The 20,645-nt window shown below is 41.8% G+C and overlaps 1 protein-coding gene across 3 annotated transcripts in view; it reads right to left on the bottom strand.

Annotated features, from left to right (window-relative positions):
• htr2cl1 (5-hydroxytryptamine (serotonin) receptor 2C, G protein-coupled-like 1) overlaps positions 1-20,645 on the bottom strand; it is a 272,524-nt gene that overhangs the window by 224,947 nt on the left and 26,932 nt on the right. For 2 of the 3 annotated variants that reach the window (XM_049569307.1, XM_049569306.1), the window contains exon 1: positions 4,147-4,620. The gene's annotated coding sequence lies outside the window, so the exon portion shown is untranslated. Of the gene's footprint in view, positions 1-4,146; positions 4,621-20,645 lie in introns of those variants that run through there. The other variant, XM_049569308.1, reaches the window with a different exon arrangement.

Genomic DNA, 20,645 nt, shown 5'->3' on the forward strand with positions numbered 1-20,645 from the left:
GTAAGGACACGGGACTATCACCTAGGAGACCGCTGTTTGTGTCCCATTTGTGTCCCATATTTTTAACGCAACGTGATGTAAGTTACTGACATACATCCCAAAATTACATCATGTTATGTCATGTCTCACCCTAAACCATAACATACCCCTAACCATTTTTCTACACCAAACCGAGTAATTTGATTGCGTAAACCTAACCACGACCATTTCACAACATAACCACATATTACAATGCATTGGAAACAGCCGTCCACCTCAAACAGACAAGAAACGGTGCCTTGTGTGTCCCTATCAGATGCAGAGGGGATGTGACAAAGTGTTTGCATTTAAAGACCTGTGAATGAGAACAGGTTGGATGTACACACATGCACTCACACACCTCCACAAGCCCAGCACACAATCACATTTCATTTCACTCCCTGAATTACCAACCCGCCCTCGAAATCTACTTTCCTCCTGGATTCCGGCACTCTGATCTCATCCGCCTTCAGTTATTGTCCTTTCTTGTGCGACCATTCAGAGCGAGTCTTTTCTATAGGTTGTTTTTTTTTTTTTTCATTTATTGAAAAAAATACAGTTAGCGGCGTCAGTGAAGCTTGCTGATCCATTGATCAATTCTGCAAATCAAATGAGGTTGTGGGATGGATAGATGTGGCATTTTCAAAGGGCCATCCTGAGGCAAAATGAAGTATGTCTCTGTGTGCGAGACAAAGACGCATGTTTGTGTATACATGTCTGACCATCTGTGTCTCTGTGGCTGTATGTCTGTGGCTGGCGTGTCAAAGTCTCATCTAACATCCCCCCATCCCCTCAGGCCATAGACCTTTCCATTTGCTTGAAAAACAAACAGCCATTATAAATCAACCTGCAGTTTTTAACCATTATCCAGTTTGTGGGCATCTGTCTTTTCATGCTCACGTTCTGGCAACATGAGCATGAAAATTGAGAGTGGAGAGATTGAAAAGAGAAAGATAGGGGTGAGAAATTGTTGTTAAATTATTTCACATATCCATGATTGTCAATAATTCCAACTTTCAGTGAATGGTTATGAGCATGATCATAATAGAAAACTGGTGATGAGTGAAATGATTTGCTGAGCAGAATCCTACCTCTGCCTGAAACAACAAATATATTCTGCAAAATAAGTCAGCTTCATATTGAGAATATCAATCACTGAGCATCAGAGTGTGTTCCTGAAAAGATAGAAACATGGACCTGGAATTTTGTAGAGTAACCCTTTGATGGCGAGCCTCATCTTCAGTGTCACATCCACACTAAACATCAACATGGAGCAAGAAAGATACTTCTTGATTTTTCTTTCCATTTCAGTGCCAATAAAGCATGCTGAATTGAGGAATGTTATTCAACCAGAGACCAAGAGGAAGATAGAGAGACGGAGATAGACTGAGAGGAGCTGAAAGCAAGACAAAGAGAAAGAGAGCTTCCAGGCTATGATAAATGACAAACCTGAGTCTTATCAGGAATTCAAATGAGGCTTTCGGACGTGATGAACAACCAGAATACAAATTAGTTTTAATTTGAAAGGCATAGACCATACCAAAATCAAGAAAACATATAGTTCCTCTTACCTGTAGCGCTATACATCAGTCTAGATTGTTTGGGTTTGACTTGCCAATTGGAGATATTGGCCGTTGAGATGTCTGACTTCTCTTGAATACAACGGAACTTGATGTCACTCAACTTGTGGTGCTCAAAGTGCCCAAAAAATAGCAAAAAACTCAACAGCAACGTCTCTTTACGGAGATCATGACCCGGTTACTCAAGATAGTCCACAGACCTTTAGTGAGCAGTTTCATGTAGAGACTATTATCCTTCCCTGAACTACACCAGCCAACCAAATCACCGTGCAGAAGGAAGCATCTACTCATGCTCGTGCCAGCACAAGATGTAAATGCCACACCGACAAATGTATGGTCACAATTGTAAAGTTTTAGGTATTCATTTGAAAAGAGGCAACATGTGAACATGTTTTCACAATGGTTTTGAAGAAGCTCTTTTAGAGGTGCAGTTGTTTACTTGCAACACCAGGGGGAGTGTCCACCCAGATGAGAGCTAGTTTTAGTAAGACTGCTCCACCTGTTGAACTAACACAACTAGCTTTTCCTGTCTCTGCTTTTCCTGTGTAAAACAGGTTAGTAATGTGTGTTCACAAAACAGGCCTAAGGACTCTTAAATCCTTCCTTGTTTCATTTTGATGAGGTTTGATGTGGAAAATAGCACTTTTGGTCACGTTTCCAGCCCATTGCAATGGCGGGTTTCACTAGCTCCCCTGTAAACAATCTAACAACGTGTCTGTCTTACTTTCAATATTGTCCTCTTTTGCTACTCAAGCTCCTCGACATGTGTATGTTACTACAGTTGTTTGAGTGAAGTAATATGAGATATAGCATGGTTAAATGGTGTGAGGACTGTAACATAAACATTTGTGGCATGCTCCTCAGCTGAGCTGTAACGTTAGCTAGCTCAGTGGTGCTAGGTGAGCTAGCAGTAGAAAAAAAATGTTTCCTGAAACTGCTAACAACGAGGTCTGTGGATTATCTTGAGTAAGCGGGTCATGATTTCTGGAAAGAGATATTCCTGTCAAGTTTTGTAAAGGTATCTTTTTAGCACTTTGAGCACCACAAGCTGAGTGCTATCTAGTTCCATTATATTCAGGAGAAGGCAGACATCTCTACAGCCGATATCTCCAACACTCTGCATCTCACAGCAAAACAACTTACACTGATAAATAGCACTACAGGTAAGAGGTAAAATATATCATTTTGATTTTGGGGTGAACTGTCCCTTTAAGGTTTCCAAAATCTGCTTTGAGTCGTGTTAAGTGTTTCAGATTTGTTACGCATTTCCTGATGAGCTGCTAACACACTAATTGTTTTTCCACAATGCTTCCAAGCTGACACATGTCAGACTTTGACATCCCATCAGTGGGGCCAACCACCATTGGCTGCTAAAAATATTTGCACTGAAGGCAGAGCCAGGCGCTTTGGATAAACGCCTCCACCAAATGTTGAGAGTGCATAAAATGGCACTTGTGGCTCCATATCTCTGGGGTGTAAGTGAAGGAATCAGCCTTTTGCCGCAGATTGTATCGTTGAAAGGCGGAGGAGAAAGAAAGAAAAAAATAAATAAAAAGCAGGTCCCAAAATGTCCCAAGCGCTCTAATCCTCCCTGGAGACAGGTGGATTAGCGGGACGTTCATTGAAAAAAACACGCGCATACACACACACACACACAGAGGCACACACACACACACACACACACACACACACACACACACGTACAGCTAGATGATTTAATTTCCAGTTTGGTGCAGGTATTTGCTGCCGAATTCCCCACTGAGCTTGGTCGAGGCGCAGAAAACCTTCAGCAGCAGGGATGGACACGCGAACAGCCACACCCTCTCTGAATGAAACCCGGCGACACACGTTCACACTTAACACACCCTTTGAAAATCTACAGCATCTCAACAAGTCATCCAGTAGAGTGTTGAGCCTCAAAATCTTAAACCACAGCGACAAATGTGGATGACAATAAAAATCCGACTTGCTTTCAGCGCAGATAAACCCGACTCCTTCCTCATTGAGGATTGGTTTTCCCCATGATACAAAATCTACACCATTTGCTGATTTTTATTAACTGTGACATTCCAAAAAATAAAGAAAAAGCATATTTTAACCAGCTTAAATTACTTCACAGGGGCGTTTTTGCTGCGCATTGGGCGCTGCGTAAAAACGCAGCACTCAGAAGCTTCAGAACAACCCAGCTGCTTCATCCACCTGTACATCTGACCATACAGCCAAGTTCCAAACGCTATTCAGTCACACTAAGCCACATTTCGTATATTTCTTCACGATAATGTTGCGCATTTGCGCACCTTGATGCTGCGACTGCTCGCTCAGCGCGTCTTTGCTGCCTAAATTCTTAATTTCCTAAAAGTTTCATCTCACCCAAATGTGTCCAGCCTCATGCATTTGTTGTCGCTACACTATCACCAACTTTCACCCTCAAATTTCTCCACACATAACTCCGACAACAGCTCTGACCTCCATCCGCTGACCGTCAAAGATGCAAGGGCGCACCAAAATTCGTTGGAGTAAATACAGAGAAAGAGACAAGTTCACTCACCCGTGGAGACATCCGATTGTTCCCTTTGCGTCCTTGCAGTTTGTGATGTCCCTCTTGTTTCCGAGCTACATCCTCCTTTTCTGTCAGCGCTGGCTACAGTATGTCCATGTCCTCTCCTCGAGTTGAGGAATGAATCTCCGCGTCTTGTTGTGCCTTCTGAGCGGAGGCACGCAGCCCGTCAACTACAGGAGATAAGAAAACGTACAGTGAGTGTTAAGTTCAGTCCAGGATTTCTTTCAGTGTGTCCCGGACAGAGCGGCAGAGGACCAGTGCGGACGCACCGGACACGTTCTGCGGTCCATTTTGGTCCGGTGCGCACCGAGACGCGTCCTGCGCCAAAACAAGAGGCAAAGAAATGTCAATAAATCCCTCTTTAGGTTCCAGCAAAAACAAATTAAATTGGTTAATTGATTTAGTAGGATGCTGAAAGAGCAGTCTCCTTTAGGAAAGTTTTAACACCGGAGAGCTGCGCGCGGAGAGGATGAGCAAGACAGAGCGATAAAGGAGTCCTTACTGACTGGAGCTGAGAGACAGGGAGGGAGGGAGGGGCGGAGAGACAGAGAGAGACTGCAGACTCCGACTCGCTTCACCGAACACAAGTTGACTCCTGGTCCCACACATTGTGACGCCGCAACAAGGTCTGAAATTCAAACAAGCTCTTGCAGATTTTTTGAATTCTAAAGCCCCTCTACTGTGTGGAAATTCAAACAAGCTGCGCAGCACCCAGAGGCAATATCTGGGATTCTTCTTCTTATATATTTAGTTATGCTGTTCAAGGATGGTGTCACCTGCAGATTAGATTTGCAGCAGGAGCTTTGGTGGTTGCATGTAGAGTCAAATCATTGCTGTGGTGTATAAATATAGTGTATTCTCTCACCAGCCACATTATTAGGTACACCTGTTCAACTGCTCCTTAACACAAACAGCTTATCAGTCAATGGCATTGCAGCAACTCAGTGCATTTAGGCATGTCCACCTGGTCAAGACGACCTGCTGAAGTTCAAACTGAGCATCAGAATGAGGAGGAAAAGTGATTTAAGTTACTCTGAACGTGGCATGGTTTTTGGTGCCAGACGGGTTGGTCTGTCAGAAACTGCTGATCTACTGGGATTTACACACACAACCATCTCTAGGGTTTACAGAGGATGATCCGAACAAGAGAAAATATCCAGTGAGCAGCAGTTCTCTGGGTGAAAATGCCTTGTTGATGCCAGAGGTCAGAGGAGAATGGCCAGACTGGTTCAAGATGATAGAAAGGCAACAGTAACTCAAATAACCACTGGTTACAACCAAGGTCTGCAGAAGACCATCTCTGAACCAACAACACGTCCAACCTTGAAGCAGATGGGCTACAGCAGCAGAAGACCACACCAGGTGCCACTCCTGTCAGCTAACAACAGGAAACTGAGGCTACAGTTCACACAGGCTCACCAAAACTGGACAATAGAAGATTGGAAAAACGTTGCCTGGTCTGGTCTCAAACTGGTTTCTTGAACATGACAATGAGTTCACTGTACTCCAATGGCCTCCACAGTCACCAGATCTCAATCCAATAGAGCACCTTTGGGATGTGGAGGAACGGGAGATTCAAATCTGCAGCAACTGTGTGATGCTATCATGTCAATATGGACCAAAATCTCTGAGGAATGTTTCCAGCACCTTGTTGAATCTATGACACCAAGAATTAAGACAGTTCTGAAGGTGAAAGGAGTCCCACCTGGTACTAGCAAGGTGTACCTAACAAAGTGGCCAGTGAGTGTATATAGCTTTTTTTTTTTTTTTTTTTTTTTACATCAAGAAAAAAGGGTTTATCATTTATGTATTACAGGGGTGGTCGACAATGTGCCACAAAGGGCAAACAGTGTGCAGGTTCATTCTGTCGCCCCCGCAAGTAATTTACTGGTGAGTTCTTCCACTCACTTAAAGGAGTACCAATTAGTGCATTGAGCCTCTGATTAGCATGACAACCAGGAGACAGTTGGCTCTACATGGCACATGGTTGTCCACCCACTTTATTTATTGTTGTTGTAATTGGACCACCATTGACATAATGCACCCCCTAGTACTTGACAACACATTCTCAGTCCGACCTCGTCACATACCAACATTTAGTCGTGGACTTTCCACATCCAGCTACCATGTGAAAGGTACCCTGGTGTCATGTATCAGTTCAGGGAGGACCCAAATGCAGAGTAACAGGTAGGTTGAAATTGACATCTTTTTTCTTCCAACAATTAATTCAGGTGGTTGGGTTTAGGCAACAATAGCATCTGGTCAGGTTTAGGAAAAAAGAACAGGGTTTGGCTTTGGAATCTTGCAGGATGTGAACACCGCTCTCCTGGGTGAAAGTCATTGGTTGTTGGACCCATCCACCACCACTCCCACCTGCCCTACTTGGAATTTCGCCACCTTTTTTGTCCCGGTGTGTTTCCCCCTGATGCCACCCAGTGCCCTTAAACTATAAGGGCGACCAGCCCTATCATGCCGACGTTAAAGGCCTGCTTTTTTCATCAGTGTCTGACGCTGCAAGTCACTGTCCAACTGCCGGATATCGACGACTTCAGAGTGAGACCAGGTTGTCGTTGACCATCAACATGCCTAAGACCAACCCTAAAGCTAATTTAACCTACACTGAATTCCAGTCTTAACCCTAAAACTAATATGTCACTTTTTCTACCCCTCACAGCAGTTGCTGTCACTATCATTTATCCTGTCAGATCAGACCTCTTCCAAGGGCTGTATGAGCGTGTGCACACTGTGTATGACTGGCATATTTCTTACTCTACAGGTGTTTCACACAGCAGGTATTTTGATTTGTCATAACAGAAAAAGCAGGTGTTATTTATAACACTAACAGTAGCTCCTTTCTATTCAAGACATGGATAGACAGTGTGGCAATGTGACAGTACGCACAATACCAAGACCCTGAAACTGAAGTAGCTATATGGACTTCATTCATTCATTCATTCATTCATTCATTCATTTTCCATAAGCTACAGCCTGTCCCAGCTGACACTGGACAAGAGGCAGGGTACATCACAGCGCTGACATTCACACTCACATTCACACCTACGGGCAATTTAGAGTCACCTGGATGTCTGACAGTATCAGACATTTAAACTGAATGCTTTTTAAGGCTTTTTCCAAGATATTTACAAGAAACAACACAAGACAGTAACACACAGGGAGAACATACAAACTCCGCACAGAAGGGATCCCCCACCCCAGGTTCAAAGCAGGAATCCTCTTGCTGTGAGGCGACAATGCTAACCACTGCACCACCTTCTAAGTGGAATTCAGCCATCATTAATTTTACAGTGTGCACCTGAGCTTTGTCAGTACGTTTATTTGCATACATATTGGTTTTGTTGCATCCGTTGCATCCATAAGGGCGGCAAAACCTGCACCTGACACAGTCACAACTTACAGCACGTCATTTTCATAATTACGGTGGCTGGCAAACGTGCAACAAGGAGCTAAAGCATTTCCATTAGGTGACATGTGCTGCAGCTTTAGAAACAATGCTACTTCAAAAACACATACAAAAATTCAAAACAGGCACAACAATGGAAATGTACTGCTATTAAAAAATGTGCTGAGAGCCAAAACAAATACATGACCAGCAAACACAGAAATGGTGCTAAGTGAAAAACACACAAAACCCCTAAAACAAATCCAACAAAAAAGTGCTGTCACAGTCACAGCGGAGGTTCTCTTGGCCCTCAGGGGGCCACTTCTTTACTTCACTTGTCTTCCTGCTCCAAAAACACACACACTGTCTTGTCTAGTCCCCCTCAGGTTGAGAACCAAGCTGTTCCACATACCTCCACAAAGAGGTCTGGAGAACTTCTGTTGTGTTGCAGCGCTTTCTTGTATTTGTTTTGGGGGTTTGCATGTTTTTGATTATTCATCGTTTCGAATTTGCAGCATGTTTGCTGTAAAAGTTTTGGTTTTGGCTCTCTGCAGCATGATTGTTTTTTTCATTTGTGGCATGTTTTTGTTGTATTTATTTTCGCATTTTTTAAATTGCCATTGTTCCTAAACATGCAGCACATTTCTTGTAACTGGGACATTTTAGGTTGTTGTAGTCCGCCTGCCCTTGTCGACCATCATACATAATAACCTCACCCAACATCACTCTGAGCAGCAGTGGTCTAATCATCCAAAATAACCGTAAAAATGGTGTAGGTGTGCAGGGTGTTAAAACCTGAAACAGCCCTTTAATGAAAAAAGTGAAATGTCTTCACAAGTTCTAAATTTGAATTAGTCCCCACAAAGGTAGTGTGAGAACACGTACACACACACACACACACACACACACACATTTCAACAATGAATTGTAATATGTCTATTTGAATAGGAATTAGCCTCCCACCCCTATAGCTTTAAAATGAATTATCCCTCTATTTATACTGTACATTACACACACACCCATGCCGAAAAGAGGATTTGCTTTCTTACCACTCTCACAGCTCAGTCACCTTTCCCTCCATGTCTCACTGTGTGCACTGACGCATTCTACTCTCTAACCACCGCGATGGATCAAATCCTGCGTCTTAAACCCTCTGTCACGCTGCTTGGGTTCAACTCTTTATCCTGTTACCTTACATTATGTTACAGACACACGTATACTCTATAGGCCTATAATGAAATTCACTTCATTACTACACGTGTCGAAAGGAAGCAGTGCATCGCAGCAGTATATGGGTTTGCACTGAAGCTTCACTTCATCAGTGCATGCAGTTCATAACTTTAGGTAAACGCTGTCACACACTGCCGAGGTTTGCTTCACTGGAGCGGTCTGACTACTGCAGAAGAAAATGATGGCATCATGTTTTATAGCTCTTCATCTGAAACACATTTTGTCTTAATATATAGCACAAGCAGATGTTAACATAACCATTTGAAAGCAACTTTAAGTCACTACCCTGGTTATTATTTTTGCATCTGGCCTCTTGTGCCATTTTTAAATTCAACAAAAGTCACACACACGTACCTTATACTTGTCCCATAACCATTGGGCAAAACGTCAGCATCACACTGCAAAGAATAATAACTCAAGCAGCGTCACAGCAACTTGATTTTTTCATGTTTCATGTCAAACACATGCTGTATAATACATCACACTGCGCTGGCTTCCTCTGGGATAATAGAGTCCCGATGTCTCTGTCACATGCTACTCATATTGCATTTATCTCACATTGCAAAGCCCTGGGATATTACTGCATACATGCATTATTTACTGCTGTTTAAAACCTAGTTATGCAACAGAAAGATATGATCTAATGCAGTTGTTTTAAACTCTGGTCCTATTGGGTCGAAGAACTGCTGTTGTCTCTCCTGACGGCTTGTGCTGTGCAGTTAATTGTACTCACCTGCTGCCTGAGGTGTAAATCAGTCCCCTATTAGATGCAGCTGGTGTCTGACTCCTGAGGACCATAAGAAGACAGCGTGAGAATCACTCCATATATACTAAAGCACCGTGAACAAAAACCCAAGATGAATACAGATACAGCTGCTGCAGAAGTGCTGTTTTTGATTAAACGCTGAGCGTCTTCTCTATTTGGAACAGTAAGTTATTTGGAAAAATCAATATGCTTTTGTTGCCAAAGGCAAAGACAGTAACGATACAGAGGTTAAATTCAAAGGACTGCTTGTAATTTATGGGCAACAGAAAAGACTTGCTTGTAGTACTACACAAAGTAAAAAAAAGATGCATTCATTCTAAAAGGATTTCTCTAATGTTTCCTGTTTTAACTGCATGACAGTTTTTTACACTGTTTTCTTCAATACCCAGAAACCCAGCATCCACAACAGCTGTTCCGAGAAACCTCATCGCCAAAGGATGGACATGATGGGATGAGAGACATTTGGTGTGTGTTGGTGAAGTTGGCATCGAAGTGCAGTCAAAGCAGTTCAGAAAATGTGACTGCAGTGTTTCTGCAATGCACCTAAAGGCATCCGCACACCAGGGACGTAACAAATAAACAATATGAAAATGCAAAACACTCGCCTGTGAATATTTAGCATCAAAACTATTAATACTGAGAGCGGATTTGTGACAGTGTCAACACTTGTTCAATAAAAGGTTCAAATAGATTTGTGCAAGCTTGTACCTCAGAAAAAAAGGCTGATTCAACATCATCCAGAGAGGCGCTACATTTATTTTATTAAGTTTGCATTTCACAGAATGCTGTGAGTGATTTTGAATTCCCTCCTGTAAACAGTTGCGTGGTGCATATGTCTATGGCTTTTACTGTAAAAGGTAAGAATGGAAGGAGTGGATCTGTTATGCTTGTGTTTGCCAAGGTTCAAAAGAGTAATAAAGTTTTGGTTGGGACCATGGTTCAGATTGTGCAGCCTCTGTTGTTGTTTTATAATCCTCATAACTTTAACGCCGGGTGCTGAGAATCGAGGTCCACCAGTGTTGTGACACTGTCCCCTAATGTGCATGCAGCACAGTGTGATTGGTGGCCATTAATTGTGGTGTCTAAAATCAGAAAAATTATGCTGCTTTTTCAATGCAAAACATTCAGTGTGAAAGTACTCTTGACAAAAGTAATTTGAAAAAATATACTGACGTGTGAATTTATTGCAGAAACGCACACAAAAAAAGACCAATTTGAGAGCTGCATTAAAAAAAGCCCTCTCTTTCATTTCAATGAGGCCAGACTGTTGGCACATTGAGGGTGACAATGCAGTGGGCTCTGGCAAAACAACATAATCTGGCAAGGCGCTGCATTGCCCAGTGAAATACTTGCAGTTGTAAAGCCATGTCACTGAGTATTACACATACGTAGTTGGACTGTCTGGATCATATTTATTTTTCTCTTTAACATGCTCCAACCAAGGCATTCCCCCATTCATGGCAGGGGGGGAGTTTCAATCAAGAAGCAACCTTCAGGGCTTAAAAAATAAAGCAAAAGTGGTAGTGCCAAAAAAAAGTGCAGTTCCTCGTATGACCACTTGAGGCTGGCTCCAAAAGTGAGCCAATATCCATAGACCCCTGTGTTAACATGCCCCATTTTACAGCAGAACTTAACATGTTTACAGCCTGGTACAAAAACAATTTTGGTCTCCATAGCTAATTTACTTGTTCACGACAGTTGTACGAGGAGTTTTATATAACTCAATTGTTTACATTCATCTAAATAAATGTCACCTTGTGTCATTTCTGGCTTCAACAATCAAAGTCCTTGACCATATGTGACATCAGAGTGGCAACATACTTTATTTTAAACAGTCTATGGTTTTAACCAAGAACTGTTTTTGGTCTGAATCTCCACTAACTTCTGGTTTGTTGGTGACTTGTGATGTTGTGAAGTTGGACATGAGCATCTATGCCAACAAATTGAAGTGGTCGCTCTGCAAATGTTTCTCTGAGGCTGAGAAAGCTCATTGATCACATTTAATCTCAGTGAACATGGCCAAAAACACTTTTTCTAAGCACAAGTTTGCTAACTGGCAAACTTCCTGGAATTCTGCAGTACTTGTTCATGACCATGGCATTCATCAAAGGTATAGCTGGCTAGCTAACGTGTGGAGATAGCTATAGGCTAGGATGGTGAGTTTGAACTTGGAAAGCCTCTTAACACTGATAACTCTGTATGAGACTGCATAGGCAAGATGTCTCAGCTTCACAGATACTTTGTGTTTCCTTATCACTGGGCCTCAGACTAAAACTGCTCAGCCATAAAATCTCTGCTTCTTTAGCTCTTCCCATAAAAGTTTAACATTTCTGACTCCAGAGCAGCTTTGCCCTCAAGAAATGTTTGCATAACTAAAAGTATAATCTACATTTTGTTAAGCTCCACTGGAAACATAAAGATGTGATCATAAAGATGCCTGCAGAGTGGCTGTTTTAATAGAGTGAAATATTCACAGCACAGCATGCAACACAATTAATACCACCAAAGTCCTACAAAAGTATAATTTCAAATAGTAGTTGCAAGTATTTTGAACATCTCCATTTAGCACTTCAGACTCCTTGAATAGTCATCCTAATTATTCAGTGTACAGCCAATAATTTGTGTTGGTTTCACCTCTTCACAATCTTACAGACTGATTTGTGGTTATATATAAATAAATAAAACTGATAAAATACCATCTTGCATTCTATTAGTTTCCATCCTATATCATAGTATCAGCAACATCCCATATGGTCAGTTCGTAAGACTGAGAAGAATATGCAGTGAAGACGATGTTTACCAAACTAAGGCTAAACTAAAGAAATGACCAGACATTTGTTGAGCAAGCTATTAAAAAAGCTATTGAAAAAAGAGGGAAGAATTACTTAATCATTCCCCTAGACACACTAAAGACAGTGTTACTTTTGTATCTGAATACTGTACAGCAGCTATGCAAGTCAAAAGGATTATAAACAATCCTAGAATGTGATCCAAGTTTGGACCATATGTCATCCTCTAAACATCGTTTTTATTTCAAAAGAGCTAGAAATGGAACAAGAAACCCTCATAAACTAATTGGCTTCCTCAACATGTGTATGGAAATTATAGCTGTGAAAAATTTGCACACTGTTCAAATACATTTGACACCAAAACATTCAATCACCCCCACTCAGGAAAGAAATATGGCATCAAAGATTTTATTAATTGTCTTTCTACACATGTCAATTACATTTTTAAATGTCCTTGTGGTTTAATGTATGTGGGCCAAACAAAACTGAGCTGTATGCTGAGCATACGGCTGCCATTAGAAGTGATAACATAGATCATGCCGTTGCTTGACACTACAAGGAGAAAAACCAGGGGTCAGTCACTTCCCTTAAATTTGTTGGCATTCAAAAAGGACAGCCTAATCCAAGAGGGGGTAATTTGATCAAACTTTTAAGAAGGGAAGCATTGTGGATCCATGAATTGAATACGCTTGAGCCATATGGACCTAATGAAACACAGGATTTGAGTCCTTTTCTGTGACATAATATTAACGTATGGCTCCCTCCACAGGTAATTTGGATCCATAGGTATAGATGAGCCACTAGATCCTTTGTCACTTCCCTTTTCTGTCTAAAGGCCCATTCCCACCGCAGGAACTTCGGGGTAATTTTACGGGGCCGGGGCCGTTGGTGCCTGTCTCCACCACAGGAACCACCCCCGAAGGACAGAGTTCCGGAACTTTTACAGAGGCTAAACTAGTCCCTGCCTCGGAGTAGGTACTCAGAACGGCCCTGAGAAACTCCTGGCTGGGGCTTGGGGATTACTTGGTGCTGATTGGATATACTCAAGGCGGGATGTGACGTTTTGTAAATAACAACATGGTTATCATAGATTAGCTGGGCTAACCGTTAGCTGTTAGTGGTGTCTGTAATAACTCAATAAACGGTCCGTGAATAAAATATTTTTTCCAGCGGATATCTTAGTTACAACATGATTGAGCTAGCAAAGCAGTTTTGTGTTGCTATGTGTGGTATTTATTCAGTTTTGGGAAATCACAATGTGATTTGATGAAAGCGTCAGCTGACAGGGACAGCTAATGGCAGCAGCAAAGCTAACATCAGGACGTCATCTGTTAAAAGCCTCCCGTTGTTGGATACGACATGAAACTACTCCAGTTAGCTCAATCATGTTGTAACTAAGACATCCGCTGGAAAAAAATATTTTTTTCACGGATGGTGGCTGGAGTTATTACAGGTACCGCTAACGGCTAATGGTGTCCCTATGCCCCTACGTCGCCCCGGTCAAAATGGTCGCGCAACGATTATGTCACATACAGAGCCCCATGCAGAGCCCAGTAACTTTACAGGAACCTTCCTCCTACCCCGCTCTCTCAGTGGAAACACGGCGGTTGAGAGGGCCGAGTGAGAGGACGTTCCTGTAGTAGTTCCTGCCCCCCAAATAGTACCAGGAACTTCAGTGGAAACGGGCCTTAACAGTGTAGAGGGACAGAAGTAGGACCTGCAGTCTATCTTTTTTTATAAAAACATAACATTTTGTTATGTTGATTGGTTATCCAGATATGTGGCCTGTGTGTGACCTTGGTACCAATTGATCAGGTGTATCTCAATCAGCAAAGCAGTGTGACCCCATTTAGCCCTCGTCTCTGCTCAGTTTGATTTCCCAATGGACCCTGGATGACCTTTCCCCTTTTAAATCTTTTCATGCTTCTTCCTTAACAAAATGTTCTGACTGGCTGTCCCCGAATGATAGCCATCTGATATTATAAAAAGCACAGTCTATGTTCTTGTCTTTTTATATGTAGTGGTGAAAAACCAATGCCAGTACTTTTTCCCATTCATGTGCGAAAAAGTGACATTTTCCTGAGCATCACATCTAGCGGGGGTGAAATTACCACTGACATGGCATTAAGATTGTGTGACAGGTAAAACCCACCATTAAAGCCCAGACTAGTGTAATTATTTTAGGGCTAAAAGCTCTTATAGGCCCCCATAATACCATAATAATAGGGTAAGCTTTGGGATACATTATTGCCTTTAAAATACTGTCAGGACTCATTCCTACACAATCAAATGCATAAAAGCTAATGTGCAAGCAAAGATTAATTCCATGCAGCAGGTTATATAGAGCTGGTTATATATAGCTGCAATCAGGCGGGGAGCTCCATCACGACTTACAAATAACATTTAATAAAAATGCAATATGAGCATTACAAATTCATACAGTCCAATCAATATTTACAGACACTTTGCATTATACATGAGAGAGTGGGTTGACCATGCATATTGAATTTTTCATATAGAGCACATTTACTATCTTGATGCATTCATACTTCTTATGTAAAACAATGACTGAGAGGCTGCGAGAAAAAAGGCAGCATGGCATTAAAAGTCAAGTAATTCTTGACCAATTATTTTCAGACATTTTCTCCACTGTGTCATAGGAATTCCATTTTCCTATGATTATGGCCTCAGGCTTATGATTTTTCCTTACAACATACTCATATGCTGCCCTTAAACTAAACAGGAACTTGTCAGGTTACATAGGGAGTCAAGTATATGATTCTCATCCTGAATGTGGAAGTCCTGGATGCTTCCCATTGAAAACGTTTGGGAGATAATAAACTATAAAAGAAACTAAACTTTTATAGGGATCCAATAACAGTGCAGACATTAGATCTGTGGTTTGAAATATTGAAAATGAGACAAACATATTAAAATGGGTAGCTTATGATAGAAATTTCAAACCAAACCAAATACCTTGGTATGTTTTGAGAAGGTCTGGGGGGCTGGAGAGTTTTGAAAACCTGGGAGGAAAATATGAATTGGGAAGGTATGGATTTTAGAGATACCGTCAATTACTAAACTATTACAAAAGGGAAATCAAATCAGATTCTTCCAAGGAGGTAAATGGTGTTATCCAAATCATAATTAAAGCATATCAGGAAAGTTACAGAAGAATAATTTTGGCATTACGTCAAGGACTGAATACAAATGACAAACATTCAACTATATATATCAAGGTGAAATGGGAGAAAGAAGTCAGTGTAGAAATTTCAGATGGATATTGGCACAATATGTGGAAGTTACACCATTCAACCACTAATTTGCGAACCTGGAGGGAATTCTCATGGAAGAATGTGATTTGTTTCTTTATTACTGATAGATCTAAGCTATTTGGTTTCCTTTTGTTTATCCTTTTGTCTTGTTTTCTGTTTTGCTGTTGGGTTCTTTTTTTCTTTTTTTAACTATTTATGTGTTCAAAATAATCAATCAATTACACCAAAACTGAACAGTAGACATCTCCATAGTTGCCAGAAATGTTGGCAAGTCTTTTGACAGAAACCACTCTCAAGTTTTTTGGAAATGTCAGCAAAATTGTTGTTTGGTGCTTTATCTATGTAATAATTCTGAAGAATATGATATTGCTAGTGATAAATATTTGATCAAAATATTGCTAGTAGCAAGCAAGAAAGCTATCACCAGGAACGAGGGTTATGAAACACCACCAACAAAGGGGAAGAAATCTTTTTAATGGAGAAACTGACACACATTATGGGACTAAAAGAAGCACAACTAGAGAGAAAATGTGGAAAATGGACTCTATACAAGACTCAAAAAGACGACACTGGACTGGAATAACAATCAACAGATACACTAATCCTTAGGGCTGTAAAAATGTGTATTTACCCAACCACTTTTTGTTTTGTTAGCTCTTATTATTTTCTTTCAATAATTTTATTATGCTCTCGTAACTGACATGTCAATGTCACAAAACTTGTTTTAATAAAGATTTAAGTGAAAAAAAAAAACAACCTTTGGGGGTGTCTCAGTGCTGGGCTCAATTATAAGTGGTGAGGAAGAGACAATCAAAAACTTACTTGGACAAGCTGCACAGTGTGATGTACGCTTTACTGGAATATTTTTTATTCAGTGTGTTTGGGTTTTACAATAGAAAATAATTCAAGGATGAGGACTGACTTGGTTTTGCGAGTGTGTGTAATGAATTCAAGTTGTGCTGCCTTCACATGGGTTTGTGTTACGGTGTTTACAAGAGGAGTCCATGTGAACGCCTCCTCTTGTGCTACTCACAACCTTGGTAGTGGAAGTTTTCACGAGTTGTGATGTGTTTACTGACATTTTCAGAAGTTCTTTGTAATTTTAATATATGCCTGGGGAAAATGTTGATATTTGCAATGGCCTCACCTTTCTCTACTATCATTATGCATTTGCATTTCGTACATAACATTACCCGCTTGGTAGTTTGCTAAACTGTTAGCCTCGGTGGCTTCTAAATGCCAACAGTATGACTTTTTTTTTTCCTAGGATGGCAAGGGCGTAACCTGCCCTACTATCCCTTTGATTGGCTTGTACTTGTTGCCTTTTTTGATTGAATTGGTTAGGTTTAGGCATGAGGAATGAGACTGGTTAGGGTAAGAATATCCATAAGCCAATTTGAAGATGAATAAGGCAGAGTGGAGCGGGTCATGCCACCATCCAAAGAAAAAACACTCATCACCACTATGTGTCCATGTTGCCATTGCCTAGCAGCTGTCTTCTCTGACTAAGGGGCTGAACACTTGCCGAGTTTTTTGCACCCTCAAATTAATTGTTTTCAATGTAGATGCGGAATCCCCAGTGCCTGTTTTTCAGGACGCGACGGCTGCGCCCTGAGATAAACAAGGTTCAACTTTTGGAATGCAGCAGCGCACACTGCTTGTCATGTGGCGAGGAGCAGCCAATCACAGCTGACAGACACCTTTCCCTTCTTCTGTAAATTTCATTCATTTTCCATAACTGCTTATCCTCTTGAGGGTCGCGGGGTGCTGGAGCCTATCCCAGCTGACAATGGGCGAGAGGCAGGGTGCACCCTGGACAGGTCACCAGACTATCACAGGGCTGACACATAGAGATAGACAACCATTCACACTCACATTCACACCTACAGACAATTTAGAGTCACCAATTAACCTGCATGTCTTTGGACTGTGGGAGGAAGCTGGAGCACCCGGAGAGAACCCACGCTGACAGGGAGAACATACTCCACACAGAAGGGCTCCCCCACCCAGGGTTCGAACTAGGAACCCTCTTGCGGTGAGGCGACAGTGCTAACCACTGCACCACCTTGCCGCCCAGTCTGTTTTAAAGGGATAGTGCACCCAAAAATGAAAATTCAGCCATTATCTACTCACCCATATGCCGATGGAGGCCCTGGTGAAGTTTTAGAGTCCTCACATCCCTTGCGGAGATCGGTGAGGGGAGCAGCTAGCACACCTAATGGCTGACAGCGCCCAGACTAACGTCCAAGAACACAAAACTGAAACCACAAAGTATCTCCACACTGCTCATCCGTAGTGATCCAAGTGTCCTGCAGCCGCGACATAAAAAGATGTTTCGAAAAAATGTCATATGAACTCTGTTTTTAGCCTCACTGTAGCCTGTAGCTCTGACTGCTTCTCTGTGACTTTTTATGTCAGGCTGCAGCACACGTGGATCACTACGGATGAGCATGTTGGAGATATTTTGTGGATTCAATTTTGTGTTCTTGGACGTTAGTCTGGGGCGCCGTCTGCCATTAGGTGTGCTAGCCACTGCCCCTGCCGATCTCCGCAAGGGATGTGAGGACTTCACCTGAGCCTCCGTCGGCATATGGGTGAGTAGATAGTGGCTGAATTTTCATTTTTGGGTGCACTATCCCTTTAAATAAGAAGAAGACGCTGACCATTTTAATGCAGGGCTGCCAGCTTCACATCTGTCCCATGGACAAAAGGACCATACATAAACAGCACCTGAAGAAGATTGGCTCTGCACTCAGGATCTCAGGTAAATGGGCTATGATACAGCACTTGTTAAGGTTGCTTAGCAACCTCAGAGGCTATTGAAAGCTGGCACAGAGAAGGCACAAGAGTAGCACCTAGAGCCCGACCTCGCATTTTTGAGGCGGTTAAAGACGAGGCATGTGTGCCCTTTAATCAATTGAATGCCAAACATATCTTGTATTTCCTATGCCGTAACCATGACCTTACAAGTTCCATTTGAAGGCAGCATCAGTGCACTAACAGAATTCCAACCTGTTTTTAACGCAAAAGAACCTGTCAAAAAACTGACTATATCTTAAAATAAAAAGTTATGAGGTGTGTCATGGCTCTACAGAATAAAATAACAGTAAATCTGATTTCAGACAATACTTAAAAACCTTTGATTTGGAAAGGAAACTATGGATCTGTGCTAAGATGTTTGAGGTAATAGTGTGTTAATACTAAAATGACTTGATAAGGAGATTGTTGATGGATCACAGTAACTAACTCTCGCTGTCAGATTTTGTAGTGAGTGGGGGGAATGGGTGAAAGAAAAGTGAAAGAAAGTGAGTCAAGCTCATTAGGATTCTGTTAAGACCTGCATCCTTTTCTTGTTGACTGGAAACCAAAGAATTTCTTGTATGGCTTGCTAGTAGCTGGCAAAGAATAACTGAAAAATAACATCCTCTGGTTTGGATTTTTTAAACCACAGCAGCATGTCACATCTCATAGCTTGCAGAAGATCCCCCTGTACAGAGACACAAATAACATATCGGTAGGTCACTATAGAGGACTTAAAAGAAACCTATGGAGCCACGACTGCGCCGTGAACTTCTACTCATGACCGTGCCACGGATGGGTTTGAAATTTTCACCCCAAACAAGCCTCCATGCCAACATTTCCACTGCTTGTTACAGTACAGACGCATCTCAAGTGTAGGTTCTCCATCCTTTCATTCACCCTTCTATTAATCTAATTAAGTCACCCTTAGATGCAGTTCAACCAAGAGTCAGTTTACAACCTTCAAAGAAACTCAGGGCGTTTTTGATTTTCTTTTCATTTCATCTTTTATGAGGAGAGTGGGCAGGAGGTAAAACCCTCCACTTCCGTGACACCTTATTAGGAGCTTATCTGTAGGCAGATGAGAGGACAGAGGGGTAGAGTACACAAGGGGGGAAAGGGTGGATAGAGATGGAGGTTGGTAGAGGCACAGAGAGGGAGGATGGCTGAATGCCTGGTGTGAGTCATATCTGAGCCTGTAGAGTTCAAATGCAAGGCCTGCTTCCACATATATTAGTCCACCTACTGGGATAACACCAAGTGGTCTTTTGCAAAGCCTGATGCGACTGAGGCGTTATCATCTTGTCCGGTCAGTCAGCCTGGCTCTCTTTCCCTCAGGATTAGTTACAGAATCACTTTTTTCTTTTGCTTTAAATCGCCTTGGCTGATCTATTTTTATGCATATCTATGCACTGCTTCTATACATCTACATCTAATCTCAGAGCTTTCTATCTGCTCTGCAGACAGGTCAAAAGGACTCATATCTATTGCCGGTCTCAGTGCAGTACTGTATATTTTCCATGGCACTGTTTTGTTTTTGCTTTTTCCAGTCTTAATCGAGAACCCTGGCTGAGTCTTTGGCTTCAATATCAGCTCTATCACCCCGCAACCACTCCATACACATCCTTTAATAATGATTTCGCCTCGACTCTGGAGGCTGGTGGGTAGCCTGCCTGCTCATGACACCTTCAGTGAGCCTTTTTTCTTACTGCATCCAGTCAGTTTTCTTGCTCTTTATATCTGAAGTATTTTGATAAAGCAGAGGGTACTGACTTCAATCCCATGGGTCAAATTTTGGATTCTAGATTCTGGATTTAGGGACATCTATTGGCAGAAATGATATATATTCATGACTAAGTTTTCACAAGTTTCTAACCACCTGAAAAAACAAGAACTATTGTATTTTCATTACCCAAGAATGAGCATTTATATCTACATATGGAGTGCGTCCTCTTGCAAGGGGTCCACCATGTTGTTCCCATGTAGCCCAGACTGGATAAAACAAAATTGGCTCAGATGGGACCATTTGTTTGTGTTTTCACATGGCCACCTAAGTTCTCCTGCATGCAATCTGCAACCTCACTGCTAGATGCCACAAACTGGACCTTTTAAGGTGCAATATTTTTTTTTCGAGGAATGTTTTACCTTCTGCCAAACGAGAAGTACTGACCCACACTAGACAAAAACGTAAGAGCTCATCAAATTAGGGCTGTCCCTGACTAAGTATT

This window comes from Epinephelus fuscoguttatus, linkage group LG23 (genome assembly GCF_011397635.1).
Source record: "Epinephelus fuscoguttatus linkage group LG23, E.fuscoguttatus.final_Chr_v1".
In the NCBI taxonomy this organism is placed as follows: Eukaryota; Metazoa; Chordata; class Actinopteri; order Perciformes; family Serranidae; genus Epinephelus; species Epinephelus fuscoguttatus.